General features: G+C 45.3%; 3 non-coding genes across 3 annotated transcripts; all 3 read left to right on the top strand.

The window, feature by feature from the left end:
* The first annotated feature begins 1,358 nt into the window (after nucleotides 1–1,358).
* TRNAI-AAU (transfer RNA isoleucine (anticodon AAU)) lies at nucleotides 1,359–1,432 on the top strand. The gene has a single exon. It is a non-coding gene; the product is annotated as a tRNA-Ile (tRNA).
* Nucleotides 1,433–3,242: 1,810 nt separating this feature from the next.
* Nucleotides 3,243–3,316, top strand: TRNAI-AAU (transfer RNA isoleucine (anticodon AAU)). Its single transcript has one exon. It is a non-coding gene; the product is annotated as a tRNA-Ile (tRNA).
* A 3,117-nt stretch (nucleotides 3,317–6,433) lies between these two features.
* TRNAI-AAU (transfer RNA isoleucine (anticodon AAU)) lies at nucleotides 6,434–6,507 on the top strand. The gene has a single exon. It is a non-coding gene; the product is annotated as a tRNA-Ile (tRNA).
* Nucleotides 6,508–21,007: the final 14,500 nt, after the last annotated feature.

Raw genomic sequence — 21,007 nt, forward strand, 5'->3', positions numbered from 1 at the left:
ACTCCCCCCTGCAACTGGCCTCCCTCCTATGCTCCAGTCAGAAGGCATACTTTTTCTGACTGAGCATGGTGCTAATCACGCCAAGTTAGCGAATTTGATCCCAGTATTGGCCACTTTGTCAATTTGGGAAATATTTCTGCAGAAGCATGAGATTGATGCAGAATTCCCACCCACAGCTTCAGATTTACTATGACTAGTTTGCTGTTTTGTTGGAAGCAGCAGTCCATAAATGGTCACAGGTCAGTACTGCTGTGGGAAATGACCAATGAGATGCATTTAACCTTCTTTGTCCCAGTTCTACTTAAATGTGATGCAGGCTACAAGTCAGTTTGAAGATAATTGTCATATTCATGAATTTCCTTCAGATCACATGTAGTTTTTCTTTAGGTTGTTGTGAGGATAAGGGTTTTATGTGTGAATGAGTTAGGCATTTTTTTCCAAGGGAAAAAGACGCTCAGTTGGTTAGAGCGTGGTGCTAATAACACCAAGGTCACAGGTTCGATTCCCGTATTGGCCACTTTGTCATTTTGGGAATTATTTCTGCAGAAGCATGAGATTGATGCAGAATTCCCACTCACAGCTTTAGATTTACTATGACTAGTTTGCTGTTTTGTTTCAAGCAGCAGTCCATAAATGGTCACGGGTCAATACTGCTGCGGCACTTCCAATGAGATGCATTTAACCTTCTTTGTCCCAGTTCTACTTAAATGTGATGCAGGCCACAAGTCAGTTTGAAGATAATTGTAATATTCATGAATTTCCTTCAGATCACATGTAGTTTTTCTTTAGGTTGTTGTGAGGATAAGGGTTGTATGTGTGAATGAGTTAGGCATTTTTTTTCCAAGGTTAGAAAAAATCCCCCTGCAACTGGCCTCCCTCCTATGCTCCAGTCAGAAGGCAAACTTTTTCTGACTGAGCATGGTGCTAATCACGCCAAGTTAGCGAATTTGATCCCAGTATTGGCCACTTTGTCAATTTGGGAGATATTTCTGCAGAAGCATGAGATTGATGCAGAATTCCCACCCACAGCTTTAGATTTACTATGACTAGTTTGCTGTTTTGTTTCAAGCAGCAGTCCCTAAATGGTTACGGGTCAGTACTGCTGCGGGACTTCCAATGAGATGCATTTAACCTTCTTTGTCCCAGTTCTACTTAAATGTGATGCAGGCTACAAGTCAGTTTGAAGATAATTGTCATATTCATGAATTTCCTTCAGATCACATGTAGTTTTTCTTTAGGTTGTTGTGAGGATAAGGGTTTTATGTGTGAATGAGTTAGGCATTTTTTCCAAGGGAAGAAAAAATCCCCCTGCAACTGGCCTCCCTCTTATGCTCCAGTCAGAAACAGGACTCTCAGCTGGCCGGTTAGCTCAGTTGGCTAGAGCGTGGTGCTAATAACGCCAAGGTTACGGGTTTGATCCCCGTATTGGCCACTTTGTTATTTTGGGAAATATTTCTGCAGAAGCATGAGATTGATGCAGAATTGGCACTCACAGCTTTAGAGTTACTAATGACCAATGAGATGCATTTAACCTTCTTTGTCCCAGTTCTACTTAAATGTGATGCATGCTACAAGTCAGTTTGAAGATAATTGTCATATTCGTGAATTTCCTTCAGATCACATGTAGTTTTTCTTTAGGTTGTTGTGAGGATAAGGGTTTTATGTGTGAATGAGTAAGGCATTTTTTTTCCAAGGGAAGAAAAAGTCCCCCTGCAACTGGCCTCCCTCTTATGCTCCAGTCAGAATATGCCTCTCAGCTGGCCGGTTAGCTCAGTTGGTTAGAGCGTGATGCTAATAACGCCAAGGTCACGGGTTTGATCCCCGTATTGGCCACTTTGTCATTTTGGGAAATATTTCTGCAGAAGGATGAGATTGATGCAGAATTGGCACTCACAGCTTTAGAGTTACTAACACAAGATTGCTGTTTTGTTGGAAGCAGCTGTGCATACATAGTCACGGGTCAGTACTGCTGCGGACATAACCAATGTTGTTGTGAGGATAAGGGTTGGATTTGTGAATGAGTTAGGCATTTTCTTTCAAGGGAAGAAAACTCCCCCCTGCAACTGGCCTCCCTCCTATGCTCCAGTCAGAAGGCTTACTTTTTATGACTGAGCATGGTGCTAATCACGCCAAGTTAGCGAATTTGATCCCAGCATTGGCCACTTTGTCAATTTGGGAAATATTTCTGCAGAAGGATGAGATTGATGCAGAATTGGCACTCACAGCTTTAGATTTACTATGACAAGTTTGCTGTTTTGTTGGAAGCAGCAGTCCATAAATGGTCACAGGTCAGTACTGCTGTGGGAAATGACCAATGAGATGCATTTAACCTTCTTTGTCCCAGTTCTACTTAAATGTGATGCAGGCTACAAGTCAGTTTGAAGATAATTGTCATATTCATGAATTTCCTTCAGATCACATGTAGTTTTTCTTTAGGTTGTTGTGAGGATAAGGGTTTTATGTGTGAATGAGTTAGGCATTTTTTTCCAAGGGAAAAAGACGCTCAGTTGGTTAGAGCGTGGTGCTAATAACGCCAAGGTCACGGGTTCGATCCCTGTATTGGCCACTTTGTCATTTTGGGAAATATTTCTGCAGAAGGATGAGATTGATGCAGAATTGGCACTCACAGCTTTAGAGTTACTAACACAAGATTGCTGTTTTGTTGGAAGCAGCTGTGCATACATAGTCACGGGTCAGTACTGCTGCGGACATAACCAATGTTGTTGTGAGGATAAGGGTTGTATTTGTGAATGAGTTAGGCATTTTCTTTCAAGGAAAGAAAACTCCCCTCTGCAACTGGCCTCCCTCCTATGCTCCAGTCAGAAGCATACTTTTTATGACTGAGCATGGTGCTAATCACGCCAAGTTAGCGAATTTGATCCCAGTATTGGCCACTTTGTCAATTTGGGAAATATTTCTGCAGAAGCATGAGATTGATGCAGAATTCCCACCCACAGCTTTAGATTTACTATGACTAGTTTGCTGTTTTGTTGGAAGCAGCAGTCCATAAATGGTCACAGGTCAGTACTGCTGTGGGAAATGACCAATGAGATGCATTTAACCTTCTTTGTCCGAGTTCTACTTAAATGTGATGCAGGCTACAAGTCCGTTTGAAGATAATTGTCATATTCATGAATTTCCTTCCGATCACATGTAGTTTTTCTTTAGGTTGTTGTGAGGATAAGGGTTTTATGTGTGAATGAGTTAGGCATTTTTTTTCCAAGGGAAAAATACATTCAGCTGGCCGGTTAGCTCAGTTGGTTAGAGCGTGGTGCTAATAACACCAAGGTCATGGGTTCGATCCCCGTATTGGCCACTTTGTCATTTTGGGAAATATTTCTGCAGAAGCATGAGATTGATGCAGAATTGGCACTCACAGCTTTAGAGTTACTAACACAAGTTTGCTGTTTTGTTGGAAGCAGCTGTGCATACATGGTCACAGGTCAGTACTGCTGCGGGACATAACCAATGTTGTTGTGAGGATAAGGGTTGTATTTGTGAATGAGTTAGGCATTTTCTTTCAAGGGAAGAAAACTCCCCCCTTCAACTGGCCTCCCTCCTATGCTCCAGTCAGAAGGCATACTTTTTCTGACTGAGCATGGTGCTAATCACGCCAAGTTAGCGAATTTGATCCCAGTATTGGCCACTTTGTCAATTTGGGAAATATTTCTGCAGAAGCATGATATTGATGCAGAATTCCCACCCACAGCTTTAGATTTACTATGACTAGTTTGCTGTTTTGTTGGAAGCAGCAGTCCATAAATGGTCACAGGTCAGTACTGCTGTGGGAAATGACCAATGAGATGCATTTAAACTTCTTTGTCCCAGTTCTACTTAAATGTGATGCAGGCTACAAGTCAGTTTGAAGATAATTGTCATATTCATGAATTTCCTTCAGATCACATGTAGTTTTTCTTTAGGTTGTTGTGAGGATAAGGGTTTTATGTGGAATGAGTTAGGCATTTTTTTTCCAAGGGAAGAAAAAATCCCCCTGCAACTGGCCTCCCTCTTATGGTCCAGTCAGAAATATGCTTCTCAGCCTGCTGGTTAGCTCAGTTGGTTAGAGTGTGGTGCTAATAACGCCAAGGTCACAGGTTCGATCCCTGTATTGGCCACTTTGTCATTTTGGGAAATATTTCTGCAGAAGGATGAGATTGATGCAGAATTGGCACTCACAGCTTTAGAGTTACTAACACAAGATTGCTGTTTTGTTGGAAGCAGCTGTGCATACATAGTCACGGGTCAGTACTGCTGCGGACATAACCAATGTTGTTGTGAGGATAAGGGTTGTATTTGTGAATGAGTTAGGCATTTTCTTTCAAGGAAAGAAAACTCCCCCCTGCAACTGGCCTCCCTCCTATGCTCCAGTCAGAAGCATACTTTTTCTGACTGAGCATGGTGCTAATCACACCAAGTTAGCGAATTTGATCCCAGTATTGGCCACTTTGTCAATTTGGGAAAAATGTCTGCAGAAGCATTAGATTGATGCAGAATTCCCACCCACAGCTTTAGATTTACTATGACAAGTTTGCTGTTTTGTTGGAAGCAGCAGTCCATAAATGGTCACAGGTCAGTACTGCTGTGGGAAATGACCAATGAGATGCATTTAACCTTCTTTCTCGCAGTACTACTTAAATGTGATGCAGGCCACAAGTCAGTTTGAAGATAATTGTAATATTCATGAATTTCCTTCAGATCACATGGAGTTTTTCTTTAGGTTGTTGTGAGGATAAGGGTTGTCTGTGTGAATGAGTTAGGCATTTTTTTTCCAAGGGAAGAAAACATCCCCCTACAACTGGCCTCCTGCTTATGCTTGAGTCAGAAACAAAACTCTCAGCTGGCTGTTTAGCTCATTTGGTTAGAACGTGGTGCTAATAATGGCAAAGTCACGGGTCCCCGTATTGGCCTCCTTGTCATTTTGGGAAATATTTCTGCAGAAGCATGAGATTGATGCAGAATTGGCACTCACAGCTTTAGAGTTACTAACACAAGATTGCTGTTTTGTTGGAAGCAGCTGTGCATACATGGTCATGGGTCAGTACTGCTGCCGGACATAACCAATGTTGTTGTGAGGATAAGGGTTGTATTTGTGAATGAGTTAGGCATTTTCTTTCAAGGGAAGAAAACTCCCCCCTGCAACTGGCCTCCCTCCTATGCTCCAGTCAGAAGGCATACTTTTTCTGACTGAGCATGGAGCTAATCACGCCAAGTTAGCGGATTTGATCCCAGTATTGGCCACTTTGTCAATTTGGGAAATATTTCTGCAGAAGCATGAGATTGATGCAGAATTCCCACCCACAGCTTTAGATTTACTATGACTAGTTTGCTGTTTTGTTGGAAGCAGCAGTCCATAAATGGTCACAGGTCAGTACTGCTGTGGGAAATGACCAATGAGATGCATTTAACCTTCTTTGTCCCAGTTCTACTTAAATGGGATGCAGGCTACAAGTCAGTTTGAAGATAATTGTCATATTCATGAATTTCCTTCAGATCACATGTAGTTTTTCTTTAGGTTGTTGTGAGGATAAGGGTTTTATGTGTGAATGACTTAGGCATTTTTTTTCCAAGGGAAGAAAAAATCCCCCTGCAACTGGCCTCCCTCTTATGCTTCAGTCAGAAACAGGACTCTCAGCTGGTCGGTTAGCTCAGTTGGTTAGAGCGTGGTGCTAATAATGCCAAGGTCACGGGTTCGATCCCTGTATTGGCCACTTTGTCATTTTGGGAAATATTTCTGCAGAAGCATGAGATTGATGCAGAATTGGCACTCACAGCTTTAGAGTTACTAACACAAGATTGCTGTTTTGTTGGAAGCAGCTGTGCATACATAGTCACGGGTCAGTACTGCTGCGGACATAACCAATGTTGTTGTGAGGATAAGGGTTGTATTTGTGAATGAGTTAGGCATTTTCTTTCAAGGGAAGAAAACTCCCCCCTGCAACTGGCCTCCCTCCTATGCTCCAGTCAGAAGGCATACTTTTTCTGACTGAGCATGGTGCTAATCACGCCAAGTTAGCGAATTTGATCCCAGTATTGGCCACTTTGTCAATTTGGGAAATATTTCTGCAGAAGCATGAGATTGATGCAGAATTCCCATCCACAGCTTTAGATTTACTATGACTAGTTTGCTGTTTTGTTGGAAGCAGCAGTCCATAAATGGTCACAGGTCAGTACTGCTGTGGGAAATGACCAATGAGATGCATTTAACCTTCTTTGTCCCAGTTCTACTTAAATGTGATGCAGGCTACAAGTCAGTTTGAAGATAATTGTCATATTCATGAATTTCCTTCAGATCACATGTAGTTTTTCTTTAGGTTGTTGTGAGGATAAGGGTTTTATGTGTGAATGAGTTAGGCATTTTTTTTCCAAGGGAAGAAAAAATCCCCCTGCAACTGGCCTCCCTCTTATGCTCCAGTTAGAAATATGCCTCTCAGCTAGCCGGTTAGCTCAGTTGGTTAGAGCGTGGTGCTAATAACGCCAAGGTCACGGGTTCGATCCCCGTATTGGCCACTTTGTCATTTTGGGAAATATTTCTGCAGAAGGATGAGATTGATGCAGAATTGGCACTCACAGCTTTAGAGTTACTAACACAAGATTGCTGTTTTGTTGGAAGCAGCTGTGCATACATAGTCACGGGTCAGTACTGCTGCGGACATAACCAATGTTGTTGTGAGGATAAGGGTTGTGTTTGTGAATGAGTTAGGCATTTTCTTTCAAGGGAAGAAAACTCCCCCCTGCAACTGGCCTCCCTCCTATGCTCCAGTCAGAAGGCTTACTTTTTCTGACTGAGCATGGTGCTAAACACGCCAAGTTAGCGAATTTGATCCCAGTATTGGCCACTTTGTCAATTTCGGAAATATTTCTGCAGAAGGATGAGATTGATGCAGAATTGGCACTCACAGCTTTAGAGTTACTAACACAAGATTGCTGTTTTGTTGGAAGCAGCTGTGCATACATAGTCACGGGTCAGTACTACTGTGGACATAACCAATGTTGTTGTGAGGATAAGGGTTGTATTTGTGAATGAGTTAGGCATTTTCTTTCAAGGGAAGAAAACTCCCCCCTGCAACTGGCCTCCCTCCTATGCTCCAGTCAGAAGGCATACTTTTTCTGACTGAGCATGGTGCTAATCACGCCAAGTTAGCGAATTTGATCCCAGTATTGGCCACTTTGTCAATTTGGGAAATATTTCTGCAGAAGCATGAGATTGATGCAGAATTCCCACCCACAGCTTTAGATTTACTATGACAAGTTTGCTGTTTTGTTGGAAGCAGCAGTCCATAAATGGTCACAGGTCAGTACTGCTGTGGGAAATGACCAATGAGATGCATTTAACCTTCTTTGTCCCAGTTCTACTTAAATGTGATGCAGGCTACAAGTCAGTTTGAAGATAATTGTCATATTCATGAATTTCCTTCAGATCACATGTAGTTTTTCTTTAGGTTGTTGTGAGGATAAGGGTTTTATGTGTGAATGAGTAAGGCATTTTTTTCCAAGGGAAAAATACTCTCAGCTGGCCGGTTAGCTCAGTTGGGTAGAGCGTTGTCGGGGGGAAATTCTGCGGGGTCGGCCGGGCCGTCCGCAGACCTCCGGGCAGGGAGGCCCCAACTCCTCCCGTATATCCCAGTTGAGATAGAGTATGAGACACACACAAGGAGCAAGGTGACTCTGCTGTTTATTAGACAAAACGGCAGGGATGGGTCAAGGAGCGTACGCGTTCGTCCTGACACACACACAATCGTGGGGCTCGCAGGCCCTTTTACTGTATTATGACGCGCTACTTGCGTCACTTCAGAAAGTTAACAAAAAACCTATCGCCACTCTTAATTGGTTGCTCGAGTGGTAGGGTTAGTATAGCACACATATAGAGAACGATGTTAGTGGACAAAGGGTAGTCAGGTGGTATATCTGGGTTGTCCCTACAATTAGATACATGAGAATTGTTACATGATGACTCCTGGGGATTGGTTAACATTACTGACGTCAGTGATAGGAGCCCCATGTTCTGATTGGTGCGCCCGTGAGCTTCCCAGCCTGGGACCACCGCTGTTCCCAGCTCTCGGTGTACCTGCAAGTTGCAACAATGTTTCACTATGGGTACGTGCAGACAATGTGAGGACTTATTCATAGCTGGAAGGCTGACCGCTCCCACTGTCGCAGATGTCCATTGAGCCTTTCATGTGTATCTGCCTGTGTCCCGTAGCGATAGATCCAGACGCCTCTACTCTCCTGGGTTTGGCATCTCGTCAGGTTCGGCTTGGTCACGTGGGGAGGGACCGTGAAAGAGGCAGAATTCTGCACAATTAATATTGTTTTTCCACTGCGCGTCTGGTTTAATTTGCCGGTGTGACTTTAACGTTGGTGCGCGGAGTACGAGGTTGCAACATCGTGCCTTTGATGATTTGTTCTTGGAATGTGGGTTTGCAACATTGCGACCTTGGCTGGTTGCTCCACCGGGCTCTTTCTGCAGGATCAGCAACCTGACTCTTGCTTTGTTAATGTCCACGGGAGCTCTTGTTTGAGGCCTACTCGGGCCTGGTGCATAAGCAGTCCGTTTGGTGCATAGGTGCTTTAGGTTATAGTAGCATATAGTTCCATGACCAGTATCGTGTCTCCATTATACCTCTCATGGTGGTAACGGGTTTCAAGAGAAGCGTGAGCAAGCGTTATAGATGAGTTCATGACGCGTCTTGCGTTTCTGCATTCTGAAAGCCTATGTAAAAATAATAAAGATGCACGTCCGTGAATATGCCTGTCGCCTACGTCATAGCACTGAGTATATTCTTTGTGTAGATTGGTGTGGGAATGTTCAGTGTGTATATTTGTACAGATGTGCTTCCCGTTGTCTAGGTCGTCATGGCATCTCTAATGACGTGTAGATTTTAGTCTAGCTGATCCGTGCCGCAGGTGTCGGCATGGCCAGTGCGGGCTGCTGGGCAGGCAGATGGACACATCCGTATGTTCCTGTACCAGGGTACCTGGTCGTCTGGTAAATGGACAAACTCTTCTCGCGGCGGGTGTCTGGGTCGTGACCCTCTAGGCCAAGCGCGAGAGGTGAAGGACGGGAGCCTGGTCTTCCATTCTCCCACTTCAGTCCCCCCTCTGGTCGACTTGTCGACCACAAACATATCCTTCTCGTTATCTCCTCTTACTCTCCATATCTTAGTTATTCCTCCGAGATGTCCATAATGGTTTACATGATCTTCAAATGACCAATACATATATTCACAGGTTCCTCCAGGAGTACAGTATACCCATCTTCCTATGTAGCTCCTGGGGTTCCTCGGGTTCTCGATCTTCACTGATGGTGGGTCTAGATGGTTGGTGATGATTTGGGTGCGCAACTTCTCCCTCTCCTGTATTATCGCACCTGTATGCTGGCCGTCATCTGCTGGCATTAAGGGGTGCATTCCCACCATTTCCAGCAACTCGTCAGTCGTGCGTGCCTTCCGGGCCTTCCAAAATTTAATTATGATCAGAGTAGCTCCAGCCAAAATAGTACAACCCACTATTATTTTCAGTCCATCTGACAGCCAGGATGGCATCCATGACCATTATAGTGAAAACCAGCTCTTATCCTTGTTTACACCGTTACTTTCATCCATCATTTTGGAGTGCATCTGGGCCAATTGTGAAACTGCTTCTGTCAGTGTACCATTGTCAGCATCGTTGGCAGGTATGAACGTGCAGCAAGATTGTCCTATCTTTGCACAAACTCCTCCTTCCATTGCTGTGAGAAGGTCCAATACATATCTGTTCTGGAGTGCTACCATCCTTACAGCTCGCAGCTCCTCTTTAATTGCAATAAACCCATTTACTGTGGAATTGATGGTCATCATTAGTTCCCATCTAGTTATTTGGAGCCATTTTGCGTTTGCGTAAGCCTGCAGTCCCGGATGTATTATTGAGGAGAAGAACATTGCTGCTCTGCTGAATAGTCTGTGTTCTGGCGGTATTGATGTTAGTGCCGTTTCCGACCTTCCCCACAGGTAATTTCCTGTCAGTGGCTCTCCTTGTCTTTTTCTCCTATTTAGGACAGTATCATTGCTGTTGGTCCTGTTCCCTTGCTCCTCCTGAAGTGGTGCAGATCTCTTTCTTCTCTTATCCCCTTCATCCATTTTAGGAAATTTCGCCACATTGACATGCTTCTTAGGTACCACTAGTGATGGTACATTGACGTGTACCATTGTGCACACACCATTCCACAGGGGAGGCAGTGTACGGTATGCCTTTTCTCCACAGGCCCAATAATGGTCCATTATTACTGCTGTTCCCGCTCCCCCCTCAGGTAACTCCATCACGCTTGCACAATTGGTGTTATATCCTACGTCCACCTCTCCTTTATGCTGGTAGCATACCTTGGGCGCAGTAAATGGTAGTATTGTTATTGGGTCTTCATCTTCTTCTACCCACGTGAGCATTGGTACATACTTGATCCACGTCGTCCAACATCGGTGATTGTGTGTCTCGATAGTTGAGATAGTTTCTTTTGTTACCATGTTGCTGCCAATCACTCCTATCTCCCAGCTGTTGTCCAGATACACCTTTCCTGTTATCGTTACCAGCGGCCTCTCCCAGCCTCCTTGTTTACCCGGAACTTCAGTGGCGTACCAATCACATGGTAGATACTGCAGTGTTACTTTCTTTGTTTCTCCTTTTGCAGGGCCACTTGTTATGTATTTGAATGCTTCAGCATGTAAACTGGTCTTGTGATAACTCAAATAGGTCTTGAGGAAGTTGTTTTCATATGGGTATGAGTCTCGTGTTTTCCATGTCATGTGCACTACTGTTCCTTGAAATCTTCCTTTCGTTTGGAACAGTGCCAAGTATATTATGCACTGTGCTGTCTTTTCATCTATTTCTGTGGCAACAAATGTTCGTGAAGCGCTCATGGCGTATGGTATTAATGAGCAAACGTAGCAGCTATCCTCAGTTGTCTGCTTACCAATGCGGGTCATGTGTTGGTACCATATGTTGTTTGTGACGTGTGCTGAATCTTGTATATAATTATCAATACCTTTATTGTCTGAGTATGTGCTGCGTTTAACTCTATTTTGCTTGGGTGCAATGTTACTATTACCACCTGACGTAACACCTGTTGCAGCAGGGAACGGGGGTATATTAGGTTTGGGTGCAGCAATAAAATTGATAGCATAGCTGTACTGCCAGACAGAGGCAGCCAAGAACCCGGTGATCATAAAAATCCCTATTATTTTTATTACATATGCTAATCTCACCGGCATTTTGCTCTTACCTTGCTGCAGTCCTGGCAGCGTATTCTTGCGACGTTAAAGTTGCCCGCCTAAAAATTCTCAAAAATGCTCGTTATTAAATGTTAGTTTTGTTTCCTTTAAGCTCTCCCTATCAAATAGTCATTCAGTGCCCAGGCGAAGAGCTGCTCCCACGCTACTCTAAGTGATCGGTCTCTTAGGACCGGCAAGTATGGGCTGAGATGGGGCATGGAATATTCTATGGCCAGGAGGAAGGCTGTGTAGTAGACACGTACCCTTCTCCTTTTTAGGTATGTTGGCCTTTTTATTTCGTATACAAATTGGTGTGACAATTCTTCTGGGTAGTTATCGTCTGGGAGTACCATCTACGCCTGGACAGTGAACTTGTTAGTTAGCTTTTTCTTGACAATACAATATTACGCAGTTCCTGTATGTGCGAGAGAAAAAAGAGAACATTCACGTGTTTACATGTGTATTTGTGCAGGCAATGTCTTTCAGTTTAAGTTAAAATTGTACTTGGGAGTCAATGGGCGGGGGGTTTGGGCTCAGATGTCGGAAGTATTTTTACTCTTTGAACGTGTGACCATGGGGTGGGCAGTATGGGGATCACCCCTTTCTTCGTCAGTTATTGTCTCCGGGGTAGCTGGGTAGTGGCACGGTAAGGGAACAATTGGGTCGTTGTCTGTGGTGGAACTTCCTTCCGCTGTCGGGGATGTTGTTGCTGTTCTTCCAATGGACCTGTCGTTGGCGCTGGGGCGGGTCTGCAGTTTGTAGATCTTTACATCATGTAGGTGGTTCCAGGCACGCTTGTCCTTTAGTTTTACTGCTCTTGTTGATACGTCCTCTACCAGATGGGGGCCGGTGAACCTCTTATCGTTCCATTTTCTATTGAAATTGCGAAGTAGCACGTGGTCACCTTTGGCAAGTTTGCACAAGTTCTCCTTTTCCAATTCTGTACTTGCGCCTTCTTCTTGATTGCTGGTAGACCCGCCCCGTGTGCGCTCGAGCTGTTGAGACACAAACACGACACTAGTAATCAAAGAAGACACATATTGATACATTTCATCACCTAACACACTCGCTGAACTTTCGTGGTCAGTGAATGCCCTTGACGTTGGGGTTAGGGGAAGGCGCATTTGACGTCAAGTAACCACCTCGTGAGGGGTGAGGTGGTGGTCGGACCCTGGCCTATTCCTTAATTCGAATAGGGCTAACGGAAGGCAATACAACCAACTTTTCTTTGTTGTTTGTTGTATTTTTGCAATTGCCTCCTTCAATAAGCCATTCAGGCGTTCACATACACCATTAGCCTGTGGGTGGTATGCACATGCAAATTTGTGTTTTATGCTCAGCAGGGATGTGATGTGCTGGAACATTTCGTTTGCGAAATGCGGGCTATTGTCTGATCTTAACACCTCGCACACTCCCCACCTGGGGAAGACCTCCCTTACTAGGAATTTGGCTGCTCTAAATGCATCTGGGTGTGAACAGGGCCCTGCTTCAATCCACCTAGAAAATGGGCATACTACTACAATCATATACCTATTACCTTGACATATGTTGATCATATCAACATAGTCAATGTGAAGGTGCCGAAAAGGTCCTTCTGGCCGGGGTATGGTACCTCTTATCACTTTTAGAGTATGACCGGCCGTAAACTGTTGACATGTGAGACAATTGCTGATAAAATTTGACACATGAGAATTTAACTCAGGACAAAACCAATCTTCTCTAATTCGTGCTGCAATTATTTCCTTGCCTGTATGGGCTGGGTGATGTAATTGGCTCAGGGCGGTATTTAAGAGTGCCAACGGTATTACAACTTTCCCAGTGCCACCCTGGCGCCATAGTGCGTCGGTTGGTGACATTGTACATCCTCTTTTTACCCATATTTCTTTTTCGGCCATTGGTGCAGCCGCTTGTAGCTCCATAATCTGTGTGGCTGGGAGATGGGTGTACCCTTCTCTTATTAACATCTCCCTAGCCATTCCCCTCCCTCTCCCTCTCTGTGAGTCTGTGGGGTTCCATATCTCACCAAAGTATGCAGCATATTTCGCATGTGCGTCTGATGCTGCATTCCCTTTTGAGACGTGGTCTTCACCATTGGTGTGTGCGGTGCATTTGACTAGGGCTAGTTCTTGGGGGTCGTTTATTACTTCAATTAGTTCAGCCAACAAGAGGGCATGTTGCACTGGAGTGCCATCAGCTCTCCTAAACCCTCTTCTTCTCCATTTTGATAACCCTGAGTGGACAGTGGATGTAACATATGCACTGTCGGAATATATGGTTACTCGTTTGTTAAAACTTTCCTTTAATGCCAATATTAGTGCAACCAGTTCCGCGGCTTGAGCAGAGTAATGCTGTGGTAATTGTACACACTTCATAGCCACACACACCGGCGCCTCCATCATTTTTACTACTGCTGCCCCAGTCCTTCGTATCCCATCTCCTTGATCAATAGTTGATGACCCATCAATAAACAAAAGCTCACCTCCCTCTAGTGCGTTTTCTTCAACTTTTCTAGTACATGAGTACATTTCAGTTATTTGGGTGCAGTCGTGGGCGTAATCTCCCTCCTCAATTACTTCTGCTAGGAACCTTGCAGGGTTAACCGTGCTACATCTAACAATTGCTAGTTCAGCTCTAGACAAAATGATCTCATAACCTGATGCCCTCTGTGTCGTTAGTGTGGACTTGGGTTTATTCAATATTGCAAATAGTGAATGTTCCACAAACAGTGTAGTTGGACACCCCATGGTTATTGCTGATGCTTTTTCCACTGCAAAAGCAGCTGCAGCGAGACCTTGTTCGCAAGGGAAGTGGCCTAACATCACAGGGTCTAAGTGACCGCTGTAAAATGCTACTGGTTTATAGTCCATGCTCGTTTTTTGGGCCAATACTGCTTTCATCACTGCTGAGTCGCAATGTGAAAATATAAAAAAGCGTCGCTCATAGTCTGGGGATGCCAGTACTGGAGCAGTTGATATCGCGTCTTTCAATTCGTCAAAGGCCTCCCTCATTTCCATAGTCCACCCCAACTTTTTCTCCCCTTTATTGGCATCCCTCAAACCCTCAAGCAGGGGTCCTATGTATGAACTGTAATCAAATACCCATGCTCTACAGTAGTTGCACAGCCCCAGAAACTGCTGCAGTTCTCTCACAGTCTGTGGCACGGGAGTACTTGAAATGGCCTGTGCTCTTTGTGGTGCAATCTTTCTTCCATGTTGGGATATCAGTTGGCCAATGTAAAGTACCTGTTCCTGACAGTATTGTATCTTTTCCATGTCTACCTTGTACCCCTTTTCAGCCAATATTGTCAACATTTTTAAGGAGTCCTCTCTACATTTACTTTCGTTTGTACTGCAAATTATTATGTCATCCACATACTGTAACACTGTGCTTTCCACCTCAACCTTACCCAAATCCATCTGTATTACTCTATTGAAAATTGAGGGTGATTCACAATACCCCTGTGGTAATCTGGTATGTTTCCACTTTGTATTTCGGTAAGTGAAGCTTGTCAAATCTTGTGAGTCTGGGTGTAATGGTATTGAGAAAAAAGCATTTTTAAGGTCAATCACTGTAAATCGTGATGCTTCTGCTGGAATGCCACACAATATTGTGGCCGGGTTTGCTGTTACTGGATACTCTGCTTCTACTATGTTGTTCAAGGGCCTGAGGTCCTGTATGAAGCGCCAAGACCCCCCTTTAGCCTTGCGCACCGGGTACACAGCTGTGTTACATGGTGATTCTGAGGGGACCAATATGCCATTGTTTATAAGGGCCGTTATGGTTTCATATATGCCCTCATCTGCCTCTTTTGACAATGGGTACTGTTTCACTCTTGGTAGTATGGCACCTTTTTTCAATTTTATCCTTACACCCCCTATGCTTTTTATGCATCCCACGTCATAAGGGCTAATAGTCCATAATGATTTGGGCACCTTTGACATATCCTCCTTAAAGAATGGGACTGGGGTGCCTGCGGGTGCCTCAAGTGCCATTGCAATTTTCTGTGCTATTTGTTTGTGAGCCACTCTTAGCCATATTTCTACACTCATCATGAACACCATTTCACCTTCCTCCTTTTCTTCTGAGAACAGCTCTTCATCTGACACCTGGGTCAGCCTACATCCTTCTGCTAGTGCTATCACTGCCCTCCATGCTCTCCCTTCTTTATCTTGGGCGTGCACAGCAACATAATCAGCTGTTGCAATAATGCTCTCGATGTCCATTACAAACACCTTTCCTTCTGGTTCATTAACTGGTGTTTCTGGTCGGAACAGATAGGCTGCTGGCCTCCTCCATATCTTCCCTTCTATCCCTGGCATCCATGCAAATGCCATGTCTGTGCCATACTGGAATAGCTCGCCATCTACTGGCTCCGCCCTAATCGCTGTCTGTCCACAGTATGCTTGCATAATCTGTCGTGCTGCGAGCATGTTAATCCCTGGAGTAGAGCAAATTATGCCATCCTCTGTAAAGGAGATCGTCATATTCAACCTGTTCATTATGTCCCTCCCCAGTATATTTACTGGTGAGGCACTATAATACAAAAGTGGAACTGACAGATCATAATCTCCAATAGATAAGGGAACGTTATCAGTAAATGGAACCAACCCTTTAGCCCCAGAAAATCCTTGGGTGTTCATGGCTTCGCCTGACATCTTAAATTTACCTTCCCTTATGCAAGACCGGGTTGCCCCGGTGTCAACAAGGAATGATAATTTTTTGTCACCTATCGTTACCTCTATGCGTGGCTCCTCCGCACTATTAGGTGTTACTGACAGGATGGGACACACCAAGGCCGTCTGTGGGCTGTCCTATTGGGGGTACAATGATTGGCCATTCCCCGTGTAAGGGTTGTGTCCCAACACCGTCACCCTACCCAATTGCGTTTGTTGAGTTTGGGGTGGTTGTATTAACGCTACTTGTTGTTGTGGCAGTGAATATGTTTGTGGCTGCTGTTGTGTTGTTTGTTGTTGTGGGTCACTTCCTTGTTGTGACATCTGCTGTTGTTGTATGCCCTGCTGTTCTTGTGAGGTCCTAGGTTGTGCTTGTTCATTCCATGCTGGTGTTCCTGGCCTGACCCTACACGTACGTGACATGTGTCCTAATAGTCCGCAGTTCCAACACACGGGTGGTTCCCTGCTTTGCCATGGGAAGCTCCCTGTGTTGTCCTGGTATACGGGTTGCCCTGTGGGGTAGGAATTTCTAAGTCCCCCCGCCTGTTGTTGGGTATTATATCCGTATCCTCTCCCTCTCATAAATCCTCCTCTCCCCCTGTTATAACTATAATACCCAGTTCCTTGCATTGGGTACCCTCCTCCCATGTTTGGTGCGTGTAATTGCAGAGGCGGCACTTGCTGTATTACACTTTGTGGAGGTGCTATTTGAGCGGGATCTTGTGCAGCCACTACTTGCGTGGGGCTTTGGGCCATTGGTGTGGGCGTAGTTATTAGTGCCCCTTCCATTGTGTATTTAGTAAGTTTCTTCTGTACTAGTTTGGCCTCTTCTGTTTTCCTGTCCTCTTCCTTTTGTTTCATTTTTCCTTGCCATGTCCTGCAGTGATGTACTATAGTCAGTTGTATTTCTGGCCATGGTTTTGCTTCCATTCCCACTACTTTCTTTAGTTGTTTCTGAACTCCTTCTGGGAGCCCTTGTACTAGTATATGATAAAATATGGCTGGTGTTTTGTCCCATTGTTCTCTAGTTTCCATGCGCCACTTCTCTTGAATATCCTGGATATAATCAACAGGATCCTCATTCTCACGCATCTTACGGGAAGTAATGGCTCCTATGTCTGATGTGTCTGGGTACTGTACTCTCAGTGCCTGCCATAGCGCATGTCTGCAGTTTGCAAATGGTGCCCCATCATGCGATGTGTTCGTTATTGTTACCCCATGGAATCCCGCTCTCTTCCAAATGTCATCCGCTCCATCCCCTAATATTGATATTAACAGGCCCTTCACATCTCCTACTGCTAGTTTCTGTCCTGCGGTGTGTTTTTCCATTTCATATATCCACTTACCCGCACCTCCACTTAGTGATGGGAGCCTACATTTTATATTTTCTTTATCCGTATGTTTCCAAGGTACATACTGTGGTCTAACCCCTCCTCTCTCCAACAGTGGCATCAAGTTGTGTCTTGTGTCCCCCTTTACGTTCCATAATATCGAGTCCTCACACCCCTCCTCTTCTCCCGTTTCCTTTACCTCTTCAAGTTCGTCCTTATTACCCCTGCTCCTACCCCCTTCTCCGTCCTTTCCCCTTTTTTCATCATTTCCTGTGTTTAATGTGGGCATGTTTATTTGTCTGTCTTGTCTGCGACTAGGGAGGTCTCTAAGCCGACATGCATAGGGAGTCAGTTGGTCCATGAAGGGCGCGAGCTTTATTGTGCGCAGCGAGCGTGTGGCGGTTGAGCATGTAGGGTGCGATGGGGGAGGGCGTGATGGAGATGGGGATGGCGTGGTTTCATGGGTTTGTTTTTCCACTAGTTTTTGCACCCCCTCTTCACTTCTCTCCAACTCCTCCCTTCTCCTACTGATCCATGGCGAGTCTATGTTTGTTCGAGTGAGGTATAGCTTATCTAAGCTTTCCCTTTCACTCTTTCTTCCTTCCCTCTCTACTCCTTCTTCCTCCTCACTGCAAAAGTCAGTCATAAAGGGTATCCCCCACTCTGCCTTTTTCCCTTTTATTGTTACTGTTTCTAAGTCTATTAGGTCCATTTCTCCTTTTCCTTTGTTATCAACTGCTCCCCCTAGTGCTGATGTTGTTGCTACTTCTCTACTTCTATATAAATCCCCCCATTTTTCACTCTCCCTACTCCTCCCTTCTCTTTCTCCTTCACTCCTCTCCTCCATCTCCCTACTATTTTCCTCCCTTTTCCTTTTTAATTCCTCCATCACTTCGTTGCTCATCTGTTCCAATATTCTTTCATCCTCTTTCTTCCTTTCCCATTTCACCCTTTCTCTTTCTATTACTTTCCCCTCTTCATATTTCTTAGCTGTCTCTGATAGTACCCTCCTCCTCCATATTGCCATTTCCTTTTCCTTTTCTTCTTCTTCCTTCTTCTTTTCTCTCAGCACTACTCTTGACACCCTGTCTGCTGCTGCTTTTACCCTTTCAGCTTCTCTCCTTTGTTCCTCATTTCATTCCCTTAATTTGTCCAATTCGTCCTTACCTTCTTTCCTTTTCCTCACTCTCTCTCTTTCCTCCCTCTCAAGCTGTTTGATCAATTCATTCTGCTCATCCCTTAGTTTAGCTAACCTTTCCTCCAAAATCTCTTCCCTTTGTCGTAATAGCTCCTCCCCCCTCATCTCACTCTCTCTTGTACTATCCTCGTCTGTTCTCTTTACTACCTCCCTCTCTTCTCCAGTTAGTGAACCTCGTAATTTTAATAATATCTGTGCAGCTACCCACTCATCATTTCCTATCTCTACAGTCTGCTCTTCTCCAATCCTCCCCTCCCCCATTGGTATCTTCCTATGAGCCACATATGGTGGAGGGCTGTATGCCGGGTTCGAGTATCCTTCAGCCGCCCTTAACTGTCCTTCTATTTCTCCTAATTCTCTTAAAGGGTACAACCCTCCTCCCTCTGTTTTCACTCCCGGTGTAATGGGTATCTCATTGCTCGGTTCCTTTTTTATGTCGTCTGATTTATCAATCTTTTCTCCTCCCTGTCCTCCGTTCCTCGTATTCTTTGTGCTCTCACACCCCTCTTCCCCATCCGTTCCTTCTTTCTTAATCTCCTTTTCTTCCGGTGTTTCCCCCATAGTGAACATTCCATTTGGTCCTGGTCGGGACCCCTGGAACATCCTCCATAAGTTAAACACCTCCACATGGTTTGCCAACTTCTTCCCCTTGTATGTATTGTGCAGATGGTTTAGCAGTGAATTTTGGGCATATGGATCGAAACTACCATTAGGTGGCCATGGTGTTTACATTTTGTTGTCCGTCCCCTGGGTCCACTCTATACTGTACTTAATTAATTTCTCCCTATGGGGTGGGAGTGTGGTGCATATGTGTTGTAGTGGGGTAGTGAGGGTGTTCCCCCACCCTCCCGACCCTGTCCCGTATGACATAGTGGCGCTCCCCTTGTTACCCTTCCCTTCACTAGCAGTTTACAATATACAACCTTATATTGTTTACCTGGCCCCGCAAGTGTGGGGACTTACGACAATCCTTTTACAGAAGATGCAGTAAAACTTATTAAAAACATAGAACAAAATATATATATGTATCATTTTATATTGTATATTCCTTCCCCTACGGCCCCCTGTGGCCGAAGCGCACGCAGCCCCCTGCGGCTGCGTACCCCTTACGACGCTCTTATACAGTCGTCCTGTTTCCCCGTTCTCCTCCTCCTTTTACACTTGCCGTGGCCGGCGTTCTCCGTGCGCAGCCACGCCCCTCTCCCCTTCTCCTCTTCCGATCCACTCGTCTATCGTTTATTTGCGTATCCGCTCCCTTATCATATTTCTCTTCCCCACCATTCTCAAAAGTTCCTTGTGCTCGCTATATCCTATTAAATCCCTACTGGTGACGTCACCGATTTCTTCGAGCTACTGGTACATTCTTATTATGTTCTTTAAGTTGAAAATACACTTGCAATCTACCCCGCTAACCCTACAGCTGTCTTCCTGTCTCTCCTGGAACAAGGTAATCAAATCAATAATATAATCGGACTGCGCACACTGCGTCGCCTCGCGTGTGATACGCCCCTCAACAGAGGTGCTTAACCAGCCAATTATCTTCTGTATTGGGCAACTAAGCAACTAGCTACCGTCTACAGGGAAACGTCATCTACCTATCGAGTTTCTTGCTCGAACAATAGGGATCCCCGTCTACTCATTGATCAATAAATGCCAAATGGTAGGAAATCACACACCCACCCTCACACGTAGTCCCGACTTAGGCCAATCAGTGTCTTTACGAGCGGCCGCACGTGATGTTTTCGTGCCCCGTCCCCCTCTTTCGCGTAACGTAGCCGACTGCTCTCGCACTCGTTTCGCTACCATTCATTCCATTTCCAACAGTTGTTATACCTTCGCCGCGCATCTGCACAACACCTCCCTCCTCCCTTATTTACTTCCTCCCCCTCCCTCACAATTTCACATTGCTTGTTGTGCGTGTCATGCTCACCAAGTTCTCTCGATGCAGGGCCGCTCGACTGCGTGCACCCCTCCAAGCGGCTCGCCACCTCCCCTCGTCTGGACCACGTCTGGACACTCGCCGACCGCGGGCGGGATACTTCTCAACCGGCTCCCGAGGGCCAATATCCGGATTGCGCTGTCCGGTCTTCTCGCAGCTCCGCGATGGTCCTGTAGTCCTCAGAAGGGGGCAACGGCAGAGGGGGCCGCGCCGCCGGGCCTCCTCGCAACGGGAGTGCCTGGAAAAAGTAAAAAAATAAAAAGTCGATCTTAAACAGATCTCAGCAGTGCCTCCAACTTGTCGGGGGGAAATTCTGCCGGGGTCGGCCGGGCCGTCCGCAGACCTCCGGGCAGGGAGGCCCCAACTCCTCCCGTATATCCCAGTTGAGATAGAGTATGAGACACACACAAGGAGCAAGGTGACTCTGCTGTTTATTAGACAAAACGGCAGGGATGGGTCAAGGAGCGTACGCGTTCGTCCTGACACACACACAATCGTGGGGCTCGCAGGCCCTTTTACTGTATTATGACGCGCTACTTGCGTCACTGCAGAAAGTTAACAAAAAACCTATCGCCACTCTTAATTGGTTGCTCGAGTGGTAGGGTTAGTATAGCACACATATAGAG

Source organism: Ambystoma mexicanum, chromosome 1p (assembly GCF_040938575.1).
Source record: "Ambystoma mexicanum isolate Mex_15411 chromosome 1p, UKY_AmexF1_1, whole genome shotgun sequence".
Taxonomy (NCBI): domain Eukaryota; kingdom Metazoa; phylum Chordata; class Amphibia; order Caudata; family Ambystomatidae; genus Ambystoma; species Ambystoma mexicanum.